Consider the following 12,364-nt stretch of genomic DNA (forward strand, 5'->3'; position numbering starts at 1 on the left):
AAATGTGAGTGGTAGCCACTTCCATTAAACATAGTGGGAAGTGTTTGTTTGTTTGTTTGTTTGTTTGTTTGTTTGTTTGTTTGTTTTAGGAGCAAGAAGGTCTACTAATCCCAGGGTAGGATGGCACGTCTGGTCTGCCCAGTTGCCTCTGAAACTCTAGAAAATTTGACCAAGAACTTTCAATATAAAAGATTCAGATTCAGTCTCCCCAGGCTCAGGAGAAAGCCTGGGGTGAAGCCCTACCTACTGTCCCTGGCAGGGATGGGAGAGGAGAGGCCTGGCCTCTCCTGTTCCTATAGCCAGGTTTGAGTCCCAACATGGTACCTGGGATGTGAGGGAGAAACAGAAGATGATTTGAGCAGAGAAAACACTCTGAGCCTGGGACTAGGCCACACTTGTACCTGCCCTGGGACCTGGCACAAACCCTAGCCACACTGCACAAGCTGTCAGCGATTGCCACATGTCATCCTCCAGGCTCTGTTCTGCCCTGCTCTCTCCCTTGCACTGATTTACCTGTCATCCATTAATCCTGGGAACTGCTCTCATGTCATGCCACCATGCACACTGCTCTCCTGACACGATATATCTCTCCTTCACTTTTTGCTCCACCCTGCATCCCCAATGGGACTGCCTTGGGCAACCTACCAGGCCCTTTGAGTATATTTCCCCACTTGCTATTCTGTCTCCCCGTGGCCTACACCCCTGTCTCTCTTTCATCCCATCAGTACCTGCACCTTCCCCTGCTGCTCTGCCCATCCTGCAGAAACGTGCTTTACCGTACCTCTGCAGTGGTCCATGCATGGCCCTGTGCCTCCACTCAGCCCATTCCTGTCCCAAGGTGCCCCTCAGTCCTGCCATCCCCACCAGTGCCCCCCATGCTCCTTCCCTCCCACATCCCACACTGTGCACCGCTTTCCCATGGCTCCACCAGCCTCCCTCACCATACTGGCACTCCCACGGCATGCTGTTCTGCCCAGCACAGTGCCAGCCTCCTCGGCATAGCGCCCTCAGGTAGTGGGATCTTGGGGAAGTCTTGGGCAATCTCTGTCCTAGAGTGGTAGAGTGGGCCTGTGGCCCCACAGTCCAGGGGCCCGACCCCCACAGTGTCCTTGTCTCCCCATCTCCTGCGCTCTGCGCCCTGCTCCTTGTTCTTGGCAGCTGATCACCCTCAGTTTTCCATTTTTCCTTATCCATCTGCCTCTCCCACCCCACAACAGCTACACTGCCACTTGGCTAAAAGTGGGGACCACTGCAGGTATCAACTGCCCTTCTGTATCTAGGGATTTAATTCCTTTGTCCCTCAAGAGCACCTCTAACCTTCCTTTGAGACTGTTCTATTCTTTTTTCAATTAAAGTTTATTGGGGTGACAATTGTTAGTAAAGTTACATAGATTTCAGGTGTACGATTCTGTATTACATCATCTATATATCACGTTGTGTGTTCACCACCCAGAGTCAGTTCTCCTTCCATCACCATATATTTGACCTCGTTTACCCTCTTCTACAACCCGCCTCCTCCCTTAACCTCTGGTAACCACTAAATTATTGTCTATGTCTGTGAGTTTTTGTTTCTTCATTTGTTTGTCTTGTTCTTTTGTTTTCAGTTTTATATACCACATATCAGTGAAATCATATGGTTCTCGACTTTTTCTGTCTGACTTATTTTGCTCAGCATTATAATCTTAAAATCCATCGATGTTGTTGCGAGTGGTACTATTTCATCTTTTCTTATGGCAGAATAGTATTCCATTGTGTATATATACCACAATTTCTTTATCCATTCATCTATCGAAGGACATTTTAATTGTTTCCATGTCTTGGCCACTGTAAATAAAGCTGCAATGAATATTGGACCACACTTGTCATTATGGATAAATGTTTTCAGATTTTTTTGGGTAGATACCCAGGAGAGGGATTGCTGGGTCATATGGTAATTCTCTTAATTTTTTGAGGAACCTCCACACTGCCTTCCATAGTGGCTACACCAGTCTGCATTCCCACCAACAGTGTATGAGGGTTCCTTTTTCTCCACAGCCTCTCCAACACTTGTTACTATTTGTCTTGTTGATGATAGCCATTCTGACTGGGGTGTAGACTATTGTATCTTTTGATGGCCTTGCCTCTCCTCTGCTGAGACAGACAGGGATGAAGTCCATGTTCACTTTGGTCTGCTGGTCTTTGACTCCCTGGTCAGTGAGAGGACGAAAGGAGGTAGCCCAGGGGCTGGGGGAAACGGGGCTGAGGGCGGGGACGGAACATGAGGTGTGGAATCCAGCTCAGAGCCCCAGCCTCTGCCTCCACATATCTGGTAGATACTCAGGTCTAAAGGGCAAGAAGAGGTTGAAGGATGCTTTTTTGGCAATAGCTCTAACTAAAGTGGATGGAAGCATGGCCATTATTGATAAAAATCAAAGTGGGCCCCGAGTGGGCAGAGGAAGTGCCTCAATCAGGCCCTCACCTCCCAGGGGAAGGGTTCAGGGTCCCTGATGTCAAGTACTTTGAAGGCCAGAGTGGCAGAGAGGAGAGGGGTGGGCTGGAGGGGGCAATAGGAGAGGAGAAAGAAGAGACAGGGAGGAGACAGATTTGGTGTCTCTGGGCCTCTCTCTAGGCTTGGTGGCCCCAGTGTCACACCTTGGTGCCCTTGGAAGGCTCTGAGGACTGCTGCACATCTGTCTACTTCTGCATGGTGCTTTGCAGGCCCTAGGTCTTCTCCATGTCTACTTGAATATAGTTCACCTTCTCATCAGAAGTGACAGGTGACATGGATAGCTTGCGGTGGGGGCTTGGAGAGCTGGGCTGGAAGTCCAGGGTCAGATAATCAACAGTGCCAGTGTTCTTCTTAGACGCTGGACTGTTGGTGACACTGGGAATGGGAGATGCAGACTCTGGGTTTTGCATAGGGCTGTAGTTCTCTTTGCTGTCTCCCAAGTCTGTGCTGGTGATGCTCTGTGTGGAGATGCGGCAGCAGTACTGAGAAGAGCTGGAGTTGAAGGTGTGGATGGCCCCAGACCAAGACTTGGTGACAGGTGATTTGAAGGAGAGCTCATCGATGACGGTGTTGTTTCTCAGATCAAGTGGTGCTGCCTTTGCTTTCTGGTCAGGTTTGAGGTTGTGGTTGACAAGGTGGCTGGATCTCACTCCCTTAGCTGGGGCTTTGGTGCATAGGAAGAGCTATAGAAGGGTAGCCAAGTGGATCAAAGTGATGGGGCTCTGGGCTCATGGGGATGTACATACTCTAGGAATTATCTCCTGCTCTCTCCATGGCCAGCAGTGTGGAGGAACCTGGATTCATGGGCAGGTAGTTGTCTTCGGAATTGGCGCTATCCAATTGGCCTACAATTGTTTACCCTGGCAGGAAAGAACTGACTCCATCAGTCATGGACTGTGCAAACCTGCCTGCACTCTCTCCACCACACTGGGGATACTCGTAGGACTCATAGGAAGAAGATTGGTGAAATTGGCTGTTGGCCATCGCAGGGAGGGCATTGCGCCTGTGGATGGTGGCAGTGGCGGAGACTGAACTGTTATTTTCATGGATTGGCGTTCTCTGTTGAGGGCTCCCCCACTGAGGTGTTTCTGCCTGACTTAGCTTGGGTGGTCGGGGTGGGGGAGCTATGGCTGAGTCCCCAGGAACAGCTACTGCCATGGCATTGTGGTTCTTGTCCAGCATGATTGTCTTTGGAATCTGGTAGGCTCAGAATGGGGTGGCTGGAAAATCCACACTGTCTACCAGGAAGTTCCCAAACTCCCAGCAGAGGGTATTGCTGGACGTCTTGAAAGTATACACATCCTTATTATCTGTCTCCGAGTCTATGAGGCTGCCCTTGGTGTGGCCATGGGAGGCCACCCTCCGGGGGAGTCTTAGGTACTGTCTCTGTATTCTGTATTGTGCTGGCTTGGCTTGGGTAGGCTATAGAAGCGATGGGCTTGACCACTTATCCAGTTGATACAGTGCCCATTGCCCTGGGCAAGTTTCTGTATGGCTGTGTCACCCCAGAGAGGAACGAAGCCCTGGTGCCCTGAGAGAAGCTGGCATGCCTGGCATTTTCTGCTGTCCAGGTTATGCACTGGTACACGTAGAGATACTCCTGAGGTGCACTGGTGGACCAGGTGGTCTGAGCATGGTTCAACACAGAGGTTTGAATATGAACAAGTGTGGCTGGCTACCTACAGTGAGATGGGGCTGAGGGTTTTCATTTTAGGAGAAGGTGATGATTGGAGCTGCTGAGCTCTGCTGGAGAGGAGCAGGGGCTGTGACTGGCTGAGGCAATATTTCTCAGGGAGTCTGTGCTCTCCTCAGCCTGACTGAAGCCACAGTCCTGGCAGATGCTCTGGACCCACTTATTCATGTCCTGCTTTGTCTCAGCCACAAGGTAAAATGTGTACTCGCTGGTCTTAAAGTTAAACACAGAACTACCCTGCAGCTCCTTTGTCTTGAAAGTCAGGCCTGCATCGACCTTCTCACAGAAGCTGAGGCAATAAACCTTTTGACGTCACTCTAAGGAAAAAAAAAATTTTTGGATATATTTCCTTGGGCAAGAGAAACAAAAGAAAAAAATTAACAAATGGGACTACTTCAAACAAAAGTTTTTGCACAACAAAGAATACCATAAACAAAGTGAAAAGACAGCTTTCTGAATGGGGAAAGATATTCACTAATGATACATCTGGTATGGGTTAATATCCAAAATTTATAAATAACTCATACAACTCAACACCAAAAAACAATCCAATTAAAAAATGGGCAGAGAACCTGAATAGATATTTCTTCAAAGAGGACATACAGGTGGCCATTAGACATATGAAAAAATGCTCAACATCACTAACTATCAGAGAGATGCAAATAAAAACCACAATGAGATATCACCGCACACCTGTCAGAATGGCTATCATCAATTAATCAACAAACAAGTGTTGGTGAGGATGTGGAGAAAAGGGAACCCTCATGCACTGTTGGTGGGATTGCAAATTGGTGCAGCCACTATGGAAAACAGTACGGAGGTTCTGCAGAAGATATGAACAGGAAAGACTGAGATTCTAGGACCTAAGCCCAGAGGCTCCTATGCCCTGACTGGAGCAATTCCACTGCTGGGTATTTACTTGAAGAAATCCAAAACACTAATTTGAAAAGATAGATGCACCCCTGTGTTCATTGCAGAGCTATTTACAATAACCAAGATATGGAAGCAACCTAACTATTCATTGATAGACAGATAAAAAAGAGGTGGTATGTATATGCAATGGAATATTATTCAGCCATAAAAAATAATGGAATCTTACCAATTGTGACAAAATGAATGGCCCTTAATGGTATTATATTAAGTGAGGTAAGTCAGACAGAGAAAGACAAATACCATATGATTTCACTTATATGTGGAATCTGAAAAACAAAATAAATGAACAAAAAACCAGCAACAAAAAACCAGAAACAGACTCATAGGTACAGAGAACTAACTGATGGTTGCCAGATGGAAGGGGGGTTGGGGAGCTGGGTGAAAAAGGTGGAGGGATTAAGAAGTACAAATTGGTAGTTACAAAATAGTCAAGGGGATGTACAGTATGGGGAATATAGTCAACAATATGGTGATAACTATGTGTGGTTCCAGGTGGGTTCTAGACTAATTGGAGGGATCACTTCATACTTCATATATTAATAAATGTCTCACCAGTATGCTGTATGCCTGGAACTAATATAATATTAAACATGAACTGTATTTGAAAAATAAATTTTTAAAAAAAAAGAAGAGGGAAGAATTAGAAAATCTGTGTGTTAGCAGTAAAAAAATCTTTCTTTTTTATTAGTGGAAATGGCTTGGTGCAAGACTTAATGAAGACTTTGTCACAGTGCTAATCCTCCCAGAAGTTAAAAGAAAACTTAAAGGTATATCAGTCGTATGGGCTAAGATGCAAAAGGCCTAAACCAAGGGGAAAAAAGGGAGGTGAATTTGAATGATATCTACTGGGTAAAACTCACTAGCACGTGATGGACTGGCAGATGGGAGGGAGGATAGAGGCAGAGGGCTCCAGGCTGCTTGAAACAGGAGAGGCTGGCATTGCCTTTATCACCACTGTGCTTGGAATCACTGTGTATGATGTATATCCCTGGAGTTCCACACAAGGGTGAGAATGCATTTGCCTTGTGAATTCCTGTCTGAAGTTCCATGGGGTGGTGGCCTCAGGGTGGTGAGGTGGGAGGAGGGGGACACTACAGAAGATGTGAAGGGGAAAGACTGAGATTCCAGGACCTCAGCCCAGAGGCTCCTGTGCCCTGACTGGAGACAAGAAGTCACCCAAGGGGCAAAACCTGCCGAGGAGCTTGTCTGGGGGCTGCACTGGGCCGAAGTTTCATCACCAGCTATTTTTATTTTTAGCCTATGCCACCTCTCAGAGTAACCAGTTCTGTAAATGTCCATGCAGCTTTGTTCCCTGTCTCAGTGAGTGGCCCCACAATTTCCCTATTGCCCAAGCTGGAATACTGGACCTCCTTGACTCTTCCCTTTTCCTCACACCCCATATTCAATCAATGGACAAGACCTGACTGTCCTACCATCTAAGGGTACCTGGCATCCATGTGCCTCTCTCCTTCCTGTCACTACTACAATTTAGTTCACTTAATTAAAGAAATAGAACCCTAACTAGTCTTCTGTATTCTTTTTTTTAAAGATTTTATTGGGGAAGAGGAACAGGTCTTTATTTGGGAACAGTGTTTACTTCCAGGACTTTTTCCAAGTCAAGTTGTTGTCCTTTCAGTCTTAGTTGTGGAGGGTGCCATTCAACTCCAGGTCCAGTTGCCGTTGCTAGTTGCAGGGGGCGCAGCCCACCATCCCTTGCGGGAGTCGAGGAGTTGAACCAGCAACCTTGTGGTTGAGAGCCCACTGGCCTATATGGGAATCAAACCGGCAGCCTTCAGCATTAGGAACACGGAGCTCCAACCGCCTGAGCCACCGGGCCGGCCCCTGTGTTCTATTTTTGACCTCATGTAACCCATTCTCCATGCTGAGAATAGAATGATATTACCAAAACACCACTCTGAGAATCCTTCAATTGTTCCTCATTGCTCCCAGGATAAAATTCCAACTCTGCCGTTGGGCCTCACCAGGCTACTGCTTACATTTCCCATGAGTGACAGCTTCAAAGTCATATCCTTCAGGAAACTTTCTCTGCATGTCCCCTGACCGCTCCACCACCTCTAGAATATATGCTCCTTTTCGGTACTTCCATAACACCACGTATTTCCTCTCTCATAGCACTTATATTACACTGCACATACTCTTTTGGTTATTTTCCCCACTCAAATGTAATCTACAAGAGCATGGACTATATTCTTGCTTTTATTTAACACTTATATGGACCTTCATCTGTACTAAGGACTTCTATAAACTCTTTATAAATATTAATTCATTTAATTCTCATCAATTATCATCAATTCTCACAATCCTCTGAGTTGTTATGGTTGTTACCATTATATAGATGATGGAGCCAAGGCAAGAGAGGTTAAGTAATTTGCCCAAGGTCACATTGTTTGTAAATAGCAGAGTTGGGATTTGAACCCCAAAATCCAAGCTCTTAACCACTACTATCTACTGTTTCCCTTGTTCATCCATGTATTCTCATTGCCTGTCACATAGAAGGTCCGCCAATAAATGTTTTAATAAAAGAAAGAATGACTAAATGAATAAAGATAGTGGAAATAACAAAGTCCTTTATGGGAACAGTCGGAAGAAAAGATTTAGCCACAGACTGAGACAGAGATTAAGTTTAGGAGTCAGAGAAATTGAAAGCAAATAGTCCAAGGGGTAAGGAAGACGCCAGAAGTGGCAGGTGATGAAAGGCAAGGTGGCAGGGGCAGGGGGAGCTCAGAAAGGCAAGTGACAAATAGCTCTGCAGTCAACAAAGGAAAATATAGAACAGACCATTGAATTTGGCAAGGAGCTGGCCCCTGGGACCTCAGGGCAGTTTCCAAAGAGTGCTGGGGAAGCCAGATTGCGTGGGCTTGAGGAGGGAGTGAGTGGGTGGATGGTAGAGAAATCAGACAATGAGATTTTACTCCCTGCTGAGCCATGAAAGGTGGGATTTGGGAAGGGGTAGTAATCAGGTTAGGTAAGGTCTTTTAGTCAAGATGTGGTGATTAGGGCCTGCTTAAAGGCAATAAAGGCAAGAGGTAACAAATCTTTGGAGAATAAGAAGTCAAACCAGCCCTCACCAAAACAAAGAGTCTGCTGTATGGTGGTGGACCACACCACGGGCAACTACATGAAATGTAAACATGGGCAAAGTATGCTAGTTTGTTGTGAAGGGAATGAAGGTCAGGAGAGCAGTGCTCTGTAGAAATTCTTTCCTGAGAGATATTTGCTTACTCCAGACATGAGGTAGAAAGGTCTGGTACAGGGGAGTATGGTGACTTGATTTAGAAGCTACTAGTGAAAGAAAAGCAGATAAAAAGCAGAGACATGAAGAGGAAAGAGGAACCATTTTCAAGAGTTCAAAAAGCACAAGAAAACCAGAAAGAAGGCAGGATGGTTAGTGAAGGTCATAGAACTGCAATGAAAAAAATAGTTCTGTTAACTGGCTAGAGGCTTAGCAGTGAAAATGGGCCTCACATTTGGGAGCAGTTGAAAAGAGGATTTGGCTGAGGGAGCCAAACAGCGAGTGAGAAGTAGTGGCCCAAAGAAGAGTCATTTCAGAAGGGAAGTGCAGAGGGTCTGGAGGGGAGTGTTAGCTCAAGGGCTTGGCCTGAAAGGGCCTACTGAGGCCCAAATCCAAAAGTTCCTCCATCCCCAGAGAAAGGGAGCTGGGCCTACCACTATCTTGGTTAGGGGATTACAGGCAGGGCCAATAGACAGGGCTGGCCAACTCGAGGAAAGGAACAGCCGGAAACACAACGAAAAAATGGCAGCCACAGCATAACCAGTGATTTCTGTCAACAACCATTTGTTGAGCATATACTTAACACCAGGCATTGGTTATAGGCTCTGCCTGCTCTCCAGGAATTTACATTCCAGTAGGAGACAAAGTCAAAGCATAGATTATTACCCTATAACACCAGGATGCTGATATTCTGTAGGGGAGACAGATGTAGAAAGGGCTTTGGGGGTTTTAGCATTGATGTGTGCCAAAGAAACGCAACAAAGAGGTCTGTACACAGTCTAGTTAATATAGGGTCTACTTTCCTCCAGGAAGTGAAGAAGAGGCTTCGTGCTGAGGTCTTGGGGTTTCGTTTAATCTGAATAAGTCCATAAATCCACTAGATGGTTATTTTTTGTATTTTGTCACTTTTGTCGTTTTATAATGAGAAATATTTTTCAGAGTCTATATATACATCATTTCAATTCCATTTGAATTATGACAAAAAGGATCAATAACATGCCCTGTTAGAATAAAATAAATACATTGAAAAGCATTCACCTGCTTGGGGAGCACATCCTAAGGGTGGTCCTGTGGGGACTGCATGCCCTTAACCTCTGGAGCAGTGTGTGCCTAAAACCATCTATGCTTCCCTAATATTGGCAAATCAGTTTTAAAAACTGTTTCAATAGTACTTATTCACCTTGGAATCATTTCTAAAAATACTTTGTATGTAATTTTTAAACATAACTTCTTTTCTGATTATAAAAGTAAGGCACACTCATTGTAGAAAAGTTGGGGGGAAGTATAAAGCAGATTTTTTTGTCATCTTAAAATACCATTTGTGAACTGGGGAATATCACCATCGAGATATATATATATATATATATATATATAGTGCCAAAAATGTATATACATTTTAGGAAAGGAAAACTGTATTAAAAATGTAATAATATATACTGATAACAAAAGATGAATACAAGTCATGTTTGACTTCTGCAATTACAAGAGGTGCTCAAAGTGGTTACCATCAGCGTCCAGACACTTCTGATTATGGCAAACTACTGCTTGAGCAACGTTGACCAAAGTGTCCACTTGTATACATTTTTTGGCACCCCCATATGCATATATATATAGCAGATAATATAGAAATATATAATTATTGATATATAACATATTGTTATAATTATAAACATATAAATACATATTTATATATCTATACTATATAGCAATAAATTATATATTATATATAAACAAATATATATTTATCTTTATGATTAATTTATTTATGTAAATATGTTTTATATACATATACAAATAAGGACTTTGTGATATGCCCCAGTTAACAAATGACATCTTATGTATATCAAATATAAAATAATAGGAAGTCTTGTACTTCTTCATCCAAAGGACAGACCAAAACAACCAATCAACCCCAATGCTTTTAACTGGTGAGCTGAAAGTGGCGTATTATTACTTGGAGTTGATTTAACAAGAACTGTGAACTAGACAAAGTTTCTTTCCAGGTGATAATGTTAGGCAGAATTCGTAGACGGCCCCCCTGATCTCCACCCCATGGTGTTACCTCCCGTATGTATAATCCTCTCTCCTGAGTGTGGGTGAGATCTGTGACTTGTTTCTAGTCAATAGAATATGGCAAAGGTGATGGCTGGCACTCTCGTGATTAAGTTACATTACATAAGGCTTCATCTTAGCAGACTGGAGTGAGTGAGTTCCCTGCTAACCCTGAAGAAGCAAACAGCCATGCTATGAATAGCCTTTGGAGAGGGCCACGTGGCAGAGAACCACAGCTGCAGGTAGACCTGAGGGTGGCCTCCAGCCAGCAGACAGCCACAAGGAAGTGAATTCTGCCAACATCCTGAATGAGCTTGGAAGCTGATTCTTTCCCAGTCAAACCCCCAGATGAAAACACAGCCTGGCCAACACCTTGACTGTAGTCTTGTGGGACAGCAGAAAATCCAGCTACACCATGCCCGGACTCTGTGCTCATGGAAACTGGGAAGTAATAAATGTGTATGTTGTTTTGATCTGCTGCATTTATGATCATGTGTTACACAGAAACAGAAAACTAACAAAGCAGCCCCCACCAATCCTGCATTTTTTAGCACTGTAGCCCATATAGGCTTTGCCCTTCTCCAACAATGTTTGTATCAGAATGGAAATGGGGATTTCTAGTGTCTTTTTCATCCTTCCCCCCCCCATTAATTCCCACCAGGTATATCCCACCAAATTGGCCTGAAATGTGTCATGCATATTACTATCTCTGGCTGCATTTTTGTTTATACCATTCCTTCCAATTCAGAATCCCTCCTTTCTCCCTTTGTGCCTCATCCATCTCATCCATGAAACCTTCTGAACTTCTAGACCACTGGACCATTGCTTCTGTTGCACTTTTTATTTGCATCACTTGTTTGTCCCTGATTCATATGCTGCCATGTGGCCTCTTCTGAAATCTTATTTTTCTGAAAATGTTATTGAATATGTATGTGTGGGGGGTGTAATATAATATATAAAGTACAAAGAACATATAATAAGACTATATAAAGTTATTCATGTCTTTCATCCTCAATGAAATTATAAACTCATTGAAGCTCAGGATTCCACCTTGTGTATAAAATACTGCTAGGAATACACACCTCTGCTTTAAAAATCATTACATGAAGTAGCTAAGCGTGGTTGGCCACTTATTGAGCCTCTCCAGAGCTAGATTTGAGAGCATCCTTCATTGTTACCCTAATCTCGCTGAGCTGCACTTTCCTTTACTGAAAAAAAGAAAAATGTCATCTAATGCAATTATTTCAAGGATTAAATTAGGCTAAGGCAGTGCCTGGCACTTCATAGCTACTCAATAAATGTGAATTGAATCAGAATTTAGGTTGACAAACCTCCCACGTGCAAAGACTGTGCAGACACAAGAGTGGGTGGAATTATCACAGGCAGGCCAATACTTCAAAGAGCTCAGTGAAACTGAAGAAGCGTGTGCACACAAAAGGCCAGTTTAGGTAACTGTGTGTAAGCTTTAGTTTCATTTCCAAGTAGATATATGCGGAATGCAAGGCCAGCAAACGACTTACAAATACTGATCAAGAGTGGGGAGGGATCTAAAGGAATGCAAGTAGGTCTTGCCAGGAAAGAAGTTTGCTGTTTCTGAAATGTTTTGGTCTTAGCCACTGGCAGGATTGATCGATTGCAGTTAGAAAAGCGTTGTCTGTGCAGCCTGTCCAAACGTCTGCTTCTGTACTTCTGTATAACTGTTGCTCGAATTCACTTTTCCTTTCGAAGAGCAAGAAGAAAATCCATTCAACCACCCTAAGTATCCTAACGCCTTCCAAGTCCTGTAAAGGAGGGTCCCTAACATTTCCCCTTATCCCCTGCCTGGGTTCAAACTTCAACTCCCAGGGTTCGTCCAAATCCCTCCCCTTGCCCTGTCATCTAATGCATATGCATATACCACATAATTGGCAGCCAATAGTGTGGGTTCTGGTCACATGGTGCCGGT

The 12,364-nt window shown here is 44.2% G+C and overlaps 1 pseudogene; it reads right to left on the reverse strand.

Annotated features, from left to right (window-relative positions):
- Nucleotides 1-2,625: 2,625 nt before the first annotated feature.
- LOC109436226 (GRB2-associated-binding protein 2) lies at nt 2,626-6,054 on the reverse strand (annotated as a pseudogene).
- Nucleotides 6,055-12,364: the final 6,310 nt, after the last annotated feature.

This window comes from Rhinolophus sinicus, chromosome X (genome assembly GCF_036562045.2).
Source record: "Rhinolophus sinicus isolate RSC01 chromosome X, ASM3656204v1, whole genome shotgun sequence".
Taxonomy (NCBI): domain Eukaryota; kingdom Metazoa; phylum Chordata; class Mammalia; order Chiroptera; family Rhinolophidae; genus Rhinolophus; species Rhinolophus sinicus.